This window comes from Xenopus laevis, chromosome 3L (genome assembly GCF_017654675.1).
Source record: "Xenopus laevis strain J_2021 chromosome 3L, Xenopus_laevis_v10.1, whole genome shotgun sequence".
In the NCBI taxonomy this organism is placed as follows: domain Eukaryota; kingdom Metazoa; phylum Chordata; class Amphibia; order Anura; family Pipidae; genus Xenopus; species Xenopus laevis.
This window is the reverse complement of record NC_054375.1, coordinates 138,941,450-138,956,219: the sequence shown is the minus strand read 5'-3', so window position 1 is coordinate 138,956,219 and position 14,770 is coordinate 138,941,450. Positions and strand designations below refer to the sequence as shown.

At 37.8% G+C, this 14,770-nt stretch overlaps 1 protein-coding gene across 3 annotated transcripts in view; it reads left to right on the top strand.

The window, feature by feature from the left end:
• Positions 1–2,597: 2,597 nt before the first annotated feature.
• LOC121401591 (tubulin monoglycylase TTLL3-like) overlaps positions 2,598–14,770 on the top strand; it is a 75,977-nt gene continuing 63,804 nt past the window's right edge. The window contains exons 1-2 of one of the 3 annotated variants that reach the window (XM_041587040.1): positions 11,578–11,612; positions 12,182–12,333. The gene's annotated coding sequence lies outside the window, so the exon portion shown is untranslated. Of the gene's footprint in view, positions 2,776–11,357; positions 11,378–11,577; positions 11,613–12,181; positions 12,334–14,770 lie in introns of those variants that run through there. The other 2 variants (XM_041587041.1, XM_041587042.1) reach the window with 2 other exon arrangements.

Sequence of the window (14,770 nt, the reverse complement as noted above, 5' to 3'; positions counted from 1 at the left end):
GGAGGCAGAGTTTGGCCGCAAAGTACTGCACTCCATAGTGCAGTAAAGGTGTCATCTCTTTTCAACTCAGTTTAATTCCTCAATTCCCACCCGTTTGTCTGGGGCTGCTTTGTTAAGTCCCCTAAGGTCCCTGTGTCCCCCAGAGATGACAGAGAAAACAGTATTTTTCATACTCACCGTTAAATCTGTTTCTCTGTAGCCGATAGGGGGACACAGGGCTTCCCGCCCCTTGAGGAATGGTTGACCACGTTGGTCTAAATGGGAATATTCTTCTAGTTTTCTTACCTGTTCTGCCATTCGGCTATGGTTTTATGAAGTTATTATAGCAGTATCCTTGGTACAAACTGATGGAATAAGTAAGTGTGTGGGGTTAAGCTGGCTATCCAGACACGCCCCCTGAATGATTTTCATAAGTGTCCTGCCTCCTGGAGGATGGAGCTTAACCCCTAAGGTCCCTGTGTCCCCCTATCGACTACAGAGAAACAGATTTAACGGTGAGTATCAAAAATCCTGTTTTTTTAAGTATATATTGTGTGTCCACGCAACATGTTTTGGAGCATCAAGGGCCTTTTTTTCACACACTTGAATAAGGGCCCTTGATGCCCAAAAACAGGTTGTGTGGACGCACAATAAAAGCTTAAAATAGCAGTTATTCTGCTTGTGTGCATTTCCTAACCTCTATATTGTGACATATATATATATATACTTCTAAGCATCCATAGCTGCTTCCTGTAAAATACAGAAAGACACCCTAATGCAATCAGAATACACAGTGCTGGTGCTCTAATACAGGCACGACAAGTGACCCTATAATACCGGAAGAATACATTGAGGAGAATGGGCACTATAATTCAGGCACATTCAGAAGAGTTGGCATTCTAATACAAGGAAATAAAGGAAAAAAGGGCTGGTACTCTAGTTCACTAAAGGGGTAGGTTCACCTTCAAGTTAAGTATTATTATTATTAACATGTATTTATATAGCGCCAACATATTGCGTAGCACTGTAAAGTATGTTATAGAATGGCTAATTAGAATGGCTAATTCTAAGAAAATTTTCCATTGGCCTTTATTTTTTCTTCTTTATAGTTTTGAATTATTTGCCTTCTTCTCTGTCTCTTTTCAGCTTTCAAATGGGGTCACTGACCCCCATCTAAAAACAAATGCTCTGTGGGGCTAAAAATGTACTGTCATAGTGCTTTTTATTACTCCTCTTTCTATTCAGGTCTCTTTTATTCATATTGCAGTCTCTTTTCAAATCAATGCATGGTTGCCAGGGTAATTTGTAAAAGTGCAAACCAGAGAGCAGCTGAATAAAAAGCTAAAAATAATAAAAAATCAAAACCATTTGCAAATTGTCTCAGAATACCACTCTCTACATCATACTAAAAGTTAATTCAAACGTGAACAACCCCTTTAATAATACAAGGAGAAGAACTGGCATACTAATACAGGCTCAATATAAAAAGAAAGATGATACATATAAACCTGATACAGGAGAAATCTGGCATTTTAGTACAGTTACTACTGGTGGGTAACTAAGATCTTCCATTGGTTTAGAAAATATTCTGGCACTGGTTATTTTAGAGTTGCATTTGGCCTCTCACCTGCCACTTTCTATCATGTCCTGCCCCCTTCTTCCAAATGATACAGACATAGGGACTGACAACATAGACTGTTATGTGAAGCTCTGACTATTAGAGCAGCCGTCTCTTTGCTCTGCAGGCTGACGGAGGAAGCCAGAACCTATAATCGGGCAGGAAACAAGAACCAGGTGAGCAGATCAGACTTTATATCCCTCTGTTTCTTCTGTCCATTCCAGCCTGCTCAATAAGTAAACCTTAAAAATAAGTGAATGTAAAATTGATGAGGGTGCTGTAAGCACTTTTGCAATGTACATTCATTATTTTTTTTTTTCATTCCAAGATCTTAAAGGATACATATACTGTTATTATCAATGAATTTTGTTACAACAGCGCCGCCTGCTGGTCATTTTCTGACCAGTCTGACCACCAAGTAGTCAAGGAAGTTGTCAGGAGAAAGAAGGAGGCTGCTCTGATGTTCTTCTGGTTAAGAAATTAGAAACCTTTATCATATCTTTAATAACCAAAAGAACATCAGTCGCAGTTGTAACAAAATTCATTCATATTAACAGTACATGTATCCTTTAAAATCTTGGAATGAAAAATAAAATAAATAATGAATATACACTGCAAAAGTTCTTAGAATAGCACTCATAACACATTTTAAATTCACTTACTTTTGAGGTTTACTTATCCTTTAAAATCTGCCTCTAGTCTCTCCACCTTTGCATCTTGTTGTGCTTCGTTTGCCTACATGGTTGTCAAACCTGGAAGTACAACTAATGTCCTGCTGCTGACAATGGTTGGTTACAAGATCTGCTAGTAATTATATTTCATTAAATGGGTGCTCGTTTGTCTGCCCTTAATATTATTCCCAGGCTCTGCGTTGTTTGCGGAAGAGAAAGCTAGTGGAGCGTCGCATTACGGAGCTGCAGAACAAGCAGGACAACATACAGGGAATCTTGGAGAGGATAACGGCTGCCGAAACAGACCGCAAGGGTGATGGCATTTAGCACTGAAAGAGCAAGAAACCCACAAGAAGTGACTTGTATTAACAAACTGGGCTAATGATAGCGATATGTTTACGGCCTTAGGTTGTCTCTGCGTACCAGATGGGAGTCTCTGCTCTTAAACAGGCCCTAAAAGATGTCACTTTGGAGAAGGTAGAAAGTATTGTGGATCAGATTCAAGAGGTAATAATGGCTAAGGCTAAAAGGGGAATTGTCTGTGCCTTTTGTATGAAGACATCATTATACTGTAATACCTCCCAGCTAGGATTGCCACCTCACCTCTTTAACACATATGGAACCCACAACCTGCATGGCTAATTAGCAATTCATTTAGACGCATGCTGCAGACTGAACTGATTTTATGTGCAGCCATGCATCATGCCTCTAAATAAATTGCTAATTAGCCATGCACGCTGTGGATTCCATATCTTTTAAAGGGGTGAAGTGGCAACCCTGCTCCCAGCATGCCTTCTTTGTCTCTGACCAATCATTTCCTTCTTGTGGCTGTTACAGTATTGTGATCTCCAGGATGACCTCAGTCAGACACTGTCCTCAGTCACCGACGCAGGTAAGATATGTACTTTTATTTGATGTATCTTTATCTCTGTCTGCTAAGGATTTCACTCCCTACTCTACTGCTTCTTGTTTCAAGATGTTGACTCTGATGATTTGGAGAGAGAACTCAATGAAATTCTCCAAAATGAAGAGATGATTATTGACCTTCCTGATGTTCCTTCAGGCCCAGTGATCATTTCTCCCCAGCGCCCTACAGAATGGAAGATGGACCAGGTGAGTCTTGCAGCACTTAATATTGCTAAACCTGTTGCAAAATATACACCACACTTCTGTACTTCATAATATACAGCCCTGCCTCTAGTTATACATGATAGGTTTCCCCTGCTCTTTATATAGTATGGCTCTTCTGGTATCTTAGTTTGTAGGGTGAAACCCCCGGTGTATTTCCCATTTTATTACTACAGGAATTTGGTCTGTATCTTAGTTTTTAGGAGGGATTCCCGGTGTATCTCATTTATACAATATGGATTTTTTCCGGTCTGTATCTCAGTTTATAGGAGGGATCACCGGTGTATATCCCATTTATACAATATGGCTTTTCTCTGGTCTGTATCTCAGTTTATAGGAGGGATCCCTGGTGTATATCCCATTTATACAATAGGACTTATCTCTGGTCTGTATCTCAGTTTATAGGAGGGATCACCGGTGTATATCCCATTTATACAATAGGGCTTATCTCTGGTCTGTATCTCAGTTTAGAGGAGGGATCCCCAATGTCTGTCGCATTTATACCAGAACTAACTAGATAAAAGGCTAAAACTACCTACTGTATGTTGTCTATCCTCAGCTGCTCATTCTCCAGCAGAATGGATCGTTCTTGAGGTCTGTTCCAGAGCCAATGCTACAGTGACAATACCAAAAGTTGACCTTTTATGGCTGCTTGTCCCCTACTCAACAGGAACCTATGCTGAGGAACCACTATGACTCTAATGAACCAACAGAGTAATTCTTATGACCTTTATGATCATTTATGACACCCCAGACCCCTCTATAAGACTTGAGAGGACAATATACTTGCAGAAATCAGGGGTACTGCCAAACAGAGCCTCATTTAGGCTGCCAGCCCACATAGGGGGTACCAGTAGCAAATCACAGCACTTATTTGCACCCCAGGGATGTTTTTATACATATATTACATATATATATATTTATTAATTTCTCCTGTTAATGTTGGCATCATGCTCCACTATGACCACATAGGCAATAACTCAACCAATCAAAACCATCCATTGTGTCCTGCACAGCAGACCCTTGTCTTCTACATATCAAGTAAATGTATATGGTCTCAAGCCATCAGTCGGGAATTGTATATTTCCAGTATCACAGATTAATGCCTTAATATTTATTTTTGTCTATATCTTTAGTTTTGTCCAGAGAACAAATACATCTCAATGACATCTAAAAGCAAGAAATTCCCTGTAGTTCCCCTTCTCATAGCTGTAACATTACAAAACTGAGCTTGTCAGTCATTATTACTTATTGATTGCTGGTAGTCAGTCCCACTTACTGCTTGCAGAGCACATTCACATGCATATGTTTTCACTGTGCCAGCCTCATGTTAACCGTTAAGGGATACTGTCATGGGAAAATGTTTTTTCAAACAAATCATTTCATTGTGCTGCTCACACTTCTGCATGGAAATTCGTCTTTCAAAAGAGCAAATGGATTTTTTTATATTTGATTTTGAAATCTGTCATGAGCTAGTCATCTTGTCAGTTTCCCAGGTGCCCCTAGTCATGTGTCTTGTGCTCTGATAAAAGTTAGTCACTCTTTACTGCTGTGCTGCAAGTTGGAGTGATATCACCCTCTTCCCTTTCCCCACCCCAGCAGTCCATCACAACAATGGGAAGGTAACCAGATAACAGCTGCCTGGTAGATTTAAGAACAGCACTCAATAGTAAAATCCAGGTCCCACTGCAACTCCTTCAATTACATTGAGTAGGAGAAACAACAGCCTGCCATAAAGCAGTTCCATCGACTCTTTCTGAAAGCACGTGACCAGGCAAAATGATCTGAGATGGCGCCTACACACCAATAGTATAAATTAAAAAAATACACTTGCTGGTTCAGGAATTACATTTTTTATTGTAGAGTGAATTATTTGCAGTGTAAACAGTGTAATTTATAAATAAAAACCTGACCATAAAAATCATGATAGAATCCCTTTAAAGGGTAACTATTGCAAAAATTAAAATGTTATATTAGCTTCATCATAATGAAATAAGCTTAGAGCTCACTCAAATAACTGATTCCAGTACAAACAAAATCTAACAAAATAACTGCCTTCTGCACGAATCCTGCATGTAGAGAGACATGATGTCTGGTGATTTTAATAGAGTGAACTCTAATACATCTTCTAGGCAAAAGGAGCGCCCCTATAAGATATATTGGATCTAACTGTCAATGAATATCTGACACCCAACTGCTGCATGAAGAGAGAATGGAGAGAAAAAGTGCAGAATATTTAATTGAATGTATTTAGAAAGTTTCTTATTTCAGTATGATGAAGCTTGTATTCCATTTTCATTTTCGCAATAGTTACCCTTTAAGTGCCAGTTACATGAAATGTGAATATGTATACTTTAACCCCGGTACCATACCTATTTAGAAAAGTGGTTGTGGGGAGGGGTTTGTCGGGGGCCAAATCTGTGCGTGGTTCAGTAAGGCAGCCGGTAAGGTGAGTGTGGGCAGAGAATAGAGGCAGGGTGGGAAGGTGTCGGCAGCCCAATGAGGAAGCAGTGTATTAATTAGGCATTTGTATCATGTGACTGGAATGTGAGTGTGTAATGACTAATGTATCGCAGTAGAATGAACATCTTGCGAGAGAAATTTGCACCTGCAGCACATAGTCTGACAACACAAAGAACAGTATATAAGTTACTATGGGAGCTCAGCAGTTTTTTAATATGACTACAGTGTGTAAATGAAAATAACTGATTAGTTTGTCTCACTGTATTTATGCAAGGTGGCTAGGTTAGAAATAGCTTTTTAAAATTAATTGGCCGGGCAGAATTAAATGTTTATCACTGTCTGTTGTGGTCTAATCCAAATGCTTTGGTCTTATTATATCCTGGCTTAATATGGACTATTATAATAAAGTAATATTTTCCACTCCAAAATAGAATTTACGTTAGAGAAGTATTGTTCACTGGGCGCTTTATAAACATATATAGTGATTTTTATATATTTTTAGTAAGTATAAGTACAGGTAGTTAGAGAGAGCTCCTGTTGTAATCCATAAGAGTCAGCAGCGTCTGCTATGTAAACAAATAACAGGTGTTTATGGCCCCTTTAATGAATAACATAATTGTTTTGTTTCTGAAGACATGGACTGCCGTATTATTATTTGTTGATTTTTATTTTTTTTTTTATTTTTTTGATTTTTTTTGTTTATTATATTTTTTTTATTTAGTTTTTTATTTTTTTTATTTTTTATATTGTTTTTGATTTTTTATTTTATATTGTTTTTCATTTTGTTTATTATATTTTTTTTTTTTTTTGTTTTTTTTTTTTCTTATCTTTATTTTTTTTTTTTTTTTTATTTTTATTTTTTTTTTATATTTTTTATTTGATTTTTTTTGTATTTTTTAATTTTTTTTTATTTTTTTTTGTTTTTTTTGTATTTATTTTTATTTTTTATGGTTTTTTTTTTTTTTTTTAATCGTTATTATGATTTTTTATTGTTTTATTTTTTTTTTTTTTTTCAATGTGATTTGTATTAAGGATTTACAGGAGTTGGATTTAGAGAAGGAGGTATGTGTGATAATCTTCATGTAGTGGATGAATAAGGAACCTAAGCGATGGTGAATGCTTTTTCCATTTCCTCTATAATTTCAGAATGTTGGGGCTGCAGCATTGTGAGATTAAGCTCCGCGTAAATAGTGTAGCGACTGGAATTACCTGGAAATACTATGATCTGCGTAACAGAGCTCATGGATATTCAAGCAATTTGCGTGGGGTTCAGATCTAGCGGGGGGTCACTTTGGGTCTAATTATAATAAATGTACAAAACTGCTGATTGTTAAATAGTATCTGATGTCCGGAGGCTTGTAGAATACAACTTTGTGAGGGCTGGATGCAGAGTTGATCAATTATGTATAACGAATAGAAAGATTCAATGATTCGTTTATGTTTTAATTGCAAAGTGAGAAATCATGCAGAAATTTGTCAAAGTGGAAATGTTAGTTCACAGAGTTATTAGAAGAGCATAAGAAAAGGGAAGTAAGGGGAATGGGACCTGGTATAAGAGCAACAGGCAGTCATAAGCTAGCCAGTAGTTTTCGATATATTATTGGTAAATGAGAGAATGTCATAAACTTTAAAGGGGTTGTTCACTTTGGTTAATTAGTTGAGTATGAGATGGTTATTCTTAGACATTTGCATGATTGGTTTTATTTTTCTTATTTGTGTTTTTGAGTGTTTAGTTTTATTCAGCTCTTGCATTTTGCAATTCCAGAATCTGGGTTGCTGAGGGAAATTATCCAGCACAGAGTGATTTCAATAAGAGAACTGATAGAGAGTAATAAAAGGTAGCAAAACAAAAATGTGTAGCTTAGAAATTTGTTGTCAGATGGCCAATGTATTATTTTAATATCTGTAGGCCCTGGCAGAAAATGGTTTTTTACAATATATATTCTGGGCATAAGTTTTTACTTATAGGGAGGCACTGCACAATGTTTTTTAACTATAGGGGGACTGGTCCCAATTATTTTTTTTAATGTAGGGGGCCCTGACGCTTTTTTAAAAAAAAAACTTTATGGGTGCCCTGGACACAGTTTTTTAAAGCTTATAGGGGGCAGTCCATCATATCTTTTATATACTTGTGTTGTGAGGGGGGGTTCTTTTTTAGGTCACTTGATGTTGTGTGGTCTTTTAGACTGTCTGTGAGTGGGGCCGGGGATCTGGTATGGGGGCTATGTGGTGGGCCATCTGAATATTTGTTGTTAGATGGTCCCCATATTTAAATGTTCGCTGGTCCGATGTCCTCCCGAATAGCGTTCACATGGCGGAGGAATCTTTACAATGCTGTATGTTAGAAGTTGCTGGAGTCATCCGCGTGGAATAGAATCAAATATGGAATACATTTTCACAAGATTACAAAAATGTTGGCTAGCTGAGTTGGAGACTAAGTTTATGTAGATTAGAATATAACAAAAAGGGAAAGTTGCCCACCGACTGGGTGAATGAGGCTGACACGCAATTATACATGAAAAATAAAGAAAGGATTCTCTCATCTCAGATTATAATTATTAAGGACATTGAACATTGTGGTAAGCTCTAAAATGCCTTCCCTTTAAACAATAGGATTTGTTGTCCATATTACAATATATTAAACTGGCAGCATCCTGTTCTGGGCATCTACATAAACACAGCCCAACTTTCAGGGTGAGCACAACTTTCCATTGGTTGTTATAGTTTATAAGGAGCCTGCCAGCCCCATGTTTGGCCCACCCTCCAGTCTATATCCAGCCGTGATATGTATTGGCTAATTAAAATGACTAAAGCCGTAGCTAAATTTTATATAATAACTTATTGCACGGCTGAAGTTTCAGCCATTTGTATGTGTAAGATGCGGGCAGCATTCAAAGGATGAAAAGGCTCGGTACACAGAGATAGCTTGTAGAAATAATGGTTTATCTGTTATCTCACTAATTATATCGACTGTGCCATTAGTGCTTTTTCTATTTCTATTCCGATTGGTAACAGCAGCTTTTTATATAATAACTTATTAGTAGTGTTCTGAAGCCAAAAACTAGTTCTACCAGTGCGATGAGCAGCACTGTAATTTAAGTTGGTTAATTATTTTTTACAAAAATACTTCCATTTTTTTTGGTCTTTGTCAATATAAGGGTGTCCTCGAAAGGCAGGTTATATAGCCCACCGAAGATCTGGTCATTCTCTGTTTTCTTCAAGTCTGCTTGGGGAACCGGATGGGGGGTAAGTAGTATACTAGGAAGGAGGACATAACGAAGGAAAAAATACTGCTTCCGCTCAGCACTTGGATAATGTATCTGTCATTAGTGCTTTGTTACTTGCCTTCACTATTCTAGGTTCTCTTTATTCATATTGCAGTTCTCTTTTTCAAGATCAATCATGGTTGCCAGGGATATTTGTAAAGTGTTCAAACCATGATTATGCTAGTGTCTTGATATTATATTAGCTAATAACTAGAAAATAATAAAAAATCCAAAACCTATTTTGCAAATTGTTCAGAATACCACTTTCTTACATCTAGTTATCTAAGAAGTTAATTCAAACGTGATCAACTCTCCTTTAATTATATTACAGGAGAAGAACTGCAGTATTCCTATATATCAGGCTCAGATATTAAAATAAGAAAGAAATGTTATACATATAAGACTGATACAGGGAGAACATTCTTGGCATTATTTTAGTAACAGTTACTACTGTGTGGTTTAATTCTTAAGATCTTTCCATTGGTTTTATGAAAAATATTCTGTGTCAATCTTTGGTATTTAAGTTGCATTTGCCTGTGTCACCTGCCATCTTCTATCATGTCCTTCTGCCCCCTTCTTCCAAGATGAGTAGTTATTCAGGACAATAGTGAGTCTTGACAATCTAAGCTGTAGTGACGTTCTGACTGATTAAGCAGTCCGTCTCGTTTTGCTCTGCAGGCTGACGGAGGTAATTGCTCAGAATCTTTATAATCGGTTTGTCAGTAAAAACAGTGAACAGTGTGTTATGCAGATCAGATTGATTGTTATATTTCCCTTTGTTTCTTCTGTCCTTCCAGTCTGCTTCATATAAGTGATTAACTCTATTATAATAAGTGAATTGTAATTAATTATTGATCAAGAGTAGTGCTTTATTCTATAGCTTATTTTGCAATGTACATGGTATGTTTTTTTTTTTCATTCAGTATGTTATAAGGATATCATTGTCCTGTTATTTATGAAATGAATTTTTTCAACAGTCACTACCTGCGTGGTCCATTTTTCTTGACGCATCTGATCCACGCAAGTTAGTCCAAGGTAGTATGTTTGTCCCGGTGTGTTGGCTTCGAAAGAAGGAGCTTTGCTCGTGTATGTTCTTCTGTTAAGACATTATGAAACTCTTTATCCTATCTTTTAATAAACAAAGTAATACACAGTCGCTGTTGTATTACAATATATTCAGTTGCTTATAATAAGCAGTACATGTATCTTTAAAATCTTGGAATGAAAAATAAATAAATAATTGAATTATACACTGGCAAAAGTTCTTAGGAATGTCACTCTATAACACATTTTAAATTCACTACTTTTATTTCCTTATTCTTTTAAGATCTGCCTGTCTAGTCTCTCGCACTTTGCATCTATGTTGTGGCTTCGTTTGGCGCTACATGGTTGTCAAAGCATGGAAGATACAACTCATGTCCTGCTGCTTTTGACAATGGTTGGTTAGCAAGATTCTGCTAAGTATTCTATTTCATTAAATGGGTGCTTGTTTGTTGTCTGCCCTTAAATATTATTTCAGCTCTGCGTTTGTTTGCGGCAGAGAAAGCTAGTGGAGCGTCGCATACCGGAGGCTGCAGAAACACGCAGGACAACATACAGGGAAAATCTTGGAGAGGATATCGGCTGCCAAAGACAGACTCGCAAGGTGATGGCATTAGGCATCGAAAGGAGCAAGAAGGAACCCACAAGAAGATGGACTTGTATTATACAACCTGGGCTAACTGATTAGTGATTGTTTACGGCGCTTAGGTTGATCCTGCGTACCAGAATGGTGAGTCTCTGCTCTTAACAGGCCCTAAAAAAGATGTCAACTGGTTGGAAGAAGGCAGAAAGTATTGTGGATCAGATTTTTCAAGAAGGTTAATAAATGGGCTAAGGCTAAAAGGGGCATTGTCTGTGCTTTTGTATGAAAGACATATTATACTGTAATACCTGCCTCAGCTAGGGATGCGCACCTCAAGCCTCTTTAACACATATGGAACCCACAACCCTGCATGCTAATTAGCAATTCATTTAGACGCATGCTAGCAGACTGAACTGATTTTATGTGCAGCCATGCATCAATCCTCTAAATAAATTGCTAATTAGCGCATGCACGCTGTGGATTCCATATCTTTTAAAGGGGTGAAAGTGGCAACCCTGCTCCCAGCATGCCTTCTTTGTCTCTGACCAATCTTTCCTTCTTGTGGCTGTTACAGTATTGTGCTCTCCAGGATGACTCAAGTCAGACATGTCCTCAGTCACCGACGCAGGTAAGGATATGTCTTTTTATTTGAATGTATCTTTATTCTCTGTCTGCTAGGATTATCACTCCCTACTGCTAACTGCTTCTGTGTTTGCAGATTGTTTTTGACTCCTGATGATTTGGAGAGAGAACTTCCCAATTGAAATTCTCCAAAATGAAAGAGATGATTATTGACCTTCCTGTGTTCTTCAGGCCAGTGTCATTTCTCCCACAGCGCCCTACAGAATGGAAGATGGACCAGGGTGAGTCTGCAGCAACATTAATATTGCTAAACCTGGTTGCAAAATATACACCACACTCTGTACTTCATAATATACAGCCCTGCCTCTAGTTATACATGATAGGTTTCCCCTGCTCTTTATATAGTATGGCTCTTCTGTATCTTAGTTTGTAGGGTGAACCCCCGGTGTATTTCCCATTTATACTACAGGAATTTGGTCTGTATCTTAGTTTTTAGGAGGGATTCCCGGTGTATCTCATTTATACAATATGGATTTTTTCCGGTCTGTATCTCAGTTTATAGGAGGGATCACCGGTGTATATCCCATTTATACAATATGGCTTTTCTCTGGTCTGTATCTCAGTTTATAGGAGGGATCCCTGGTGTATATCCCATTTATACAATAGGACTTATCTCTGGTCTGTATCTCAGTTTATAGGAGGGATCACCGGTGTATATCCCATTTATACAATAGGGCTTATCTCTGGTCTGTATCTCAGTTTAGAGGAGGGATCCCCAATGTCTGTCGCATTTATACCAGAACTAACTAGATAAAAGGCTAAACTACTACTGTATGTTGTCTATCCTCAGCTGCTCATTCTCCAGCAGATGGATCGTTCTTGAGGTCTGTTCCAGAGCCAATGCTACAGTGACAATACCAAAAGGTTGACTTTTATGGCTGCTTGTCCCCTACTCACAGGACCTATGCTGAGGAACCACTATGACTCTAATGAACCAACAGAGTAATTTCTTATGACCTTTATGATCATTTATGACACCCCAGACCCCTCTATAAGACTTGAGAGGACATATACTTGCAGAAAATCAGGGGTACTGCCAAACAGAGCCTCATTTAGGCTGCCAGCCCACATAGGGGGTACCAATAGCAAATCACAGCACTTATTTGGCACCCCCAGGGATGTTTTTATACATATATATATTTATTAATTTCTCCTGTTAATGTTGGCATCATGCTCCACTATGACCACATAGGCAATAACTCAACCAATCAAAACCATCCATTGTGTCCTGCACAGCAGACCCCTTGTCTTCTACATATCAAGTAAATGTATATGGTCTCAAGCCATCAGTCGGGAATTGTATATTTCCAGTATCACAGATTAATGCTTAATATTTATTTTTGTCTATATCTTTAGTTTTGTCCAGAGAACAAATACATCTCAATGACATCTAAAAGCAAGAAATTCCCTGTAGTTCCCCTTCTCATAGCTGTAACATTACAAAACTGAGCTGTCAGTCATTATTACTTATTGATTGCTGGTAGTCAGTCCCACTTACTGCTTGCAGAGCACATTCACATGCATATGTTTTCACTGTGCCAGCCTCATGTTAACCGTTAAGGGATACTGTCATGGGAAAATGTTTTTTCAAAACAAATCATTTCATTGTGCTGCTCACACTTCTGCATGGAAATTCGTCTTTCAAAAGAGCAAATGGATTTTTTTATATTTGATTTTGAAATCTGTCATGAGCTAGTCATCTTGTCAGTTTCCCAGGTGCCCCTAGTCATGTGTCTTGTGCTCTGATAAAAGTTAGTCACTCTTTACTGCTGTGCTGCAAGTTGGAGTGATATCACCCTCTTCCCTTTCCCCCACCCCAGCAGTCCATCACAACAATGGGAAGGTAACCAGATAACAGCTGCCTGGTAGATTTAAGAACAGCACTCAATAGTAAAATCCAGGTCCCACTGCAACTCCTTCAATTACATTGAGTAGGAGAAACAACAGCCTGCCATAAAGCAGTTCCATCGACTCTTTCTGAAAGCACGTGACCAGGCAAAATGATCTGAGATGGCGCCTACACACCAATAGTATAAATTAAAAAAATACACTTGCTGGTTCAGGAATTACATTTTTTATTGTAGAGTGAATTATTTGCAGTGTAAACAGTGTAATTTATAAATAAAAACCTGACCATAAAAATCATGATAGAATCCCTTTAAAGGGTAACTATTGCAAAAATTAAAATGTTATATTAGCTTCATCATAATGAAATAAGCTTAGAGCTCACTCAAATAACTGATTCCAGTACAAACAAAATCTAACAAAATAACTGCCTTCTGCACGAATCCTGCATGTAGAGAGACATGATGTCTGGTGATTTTAATAGAGTGAACTCTAATACATCTTCTAGGCAAAAGGAGCGCCCCTATAAGATATATTGGATCTAACTGTCAATGAATATCTGACACCCAACTGCTGCATGAAGAGAGAATGGAGAGAAAAAGTGCAGAATATTTAATTGAATGTATTTAGAAAGTTTCTTATTTCAGTATGATGAAGCTTGTATTCCATTTTCATTTTCGCAATAGTTACCCTTTAAGTGCCAGTTACATGAAATGTGAATATGTATACTTTAACCCCGGTACCATACCTATTTAGAAAAGTGGTTGTGGGGGAGGGGTTTGTCGGGGGCCAAATCTGTGCGTGGTTCAGTAAGGCAGCCGGTAAGGTGAGTGTGGGCAGAGAATAGAGGCAGGGTGGGAAGGTGTCGGCAGCCCAATGAGGAAGCAGTGTATTAATTAGGCATTTGTATCATGTGACTGGGGAATGTGAGTGTGTAATGACTAATGTTATGCAGTAGCACAGAACATTCTATGGAAGAAGCCAAACATTTGCACATGCAGCACAGTCTGACCCAACACAAAGAGCAGATATAACATGTTACTATGGCAGCCAGCAGTTTTATATAGTCACCTACAAGTTGATAAATGAAAACAAATAACTGATTAGTTGTTGTCTGCAACTGTATTTATGCAAGGTGGCACCTAGGTTAGAAAATAGTCATTTGTAAACAAATTATTGGCCTGGGCAGAACTTAAGTGTTTCCATCACTGCTCTGTTGTGCCGTCACTAACCCAAATGCTTTTGGTCACCTATTAACCCTTCCCTGGCTCAATCTGGGCACTATTTAATAACTAAAGTAAATATTTTCCACTCCCAAAATAACATTATAGTATAAGGAGTACTTGTTTCTACTGTGGCGCTTTATAAACATATATGGCCATTGATTTATCATATTTTATAGTAAGTAATAAGTACAGTATGTTAGAGAGATGCTCCCTGTTGTACATCACAAAGAGTACAGCAGCTCTGTCCTATGTAACACAAATATACAGTATGTTTATGGCCCTTTAATGAATACCATATTGTTTTTTCT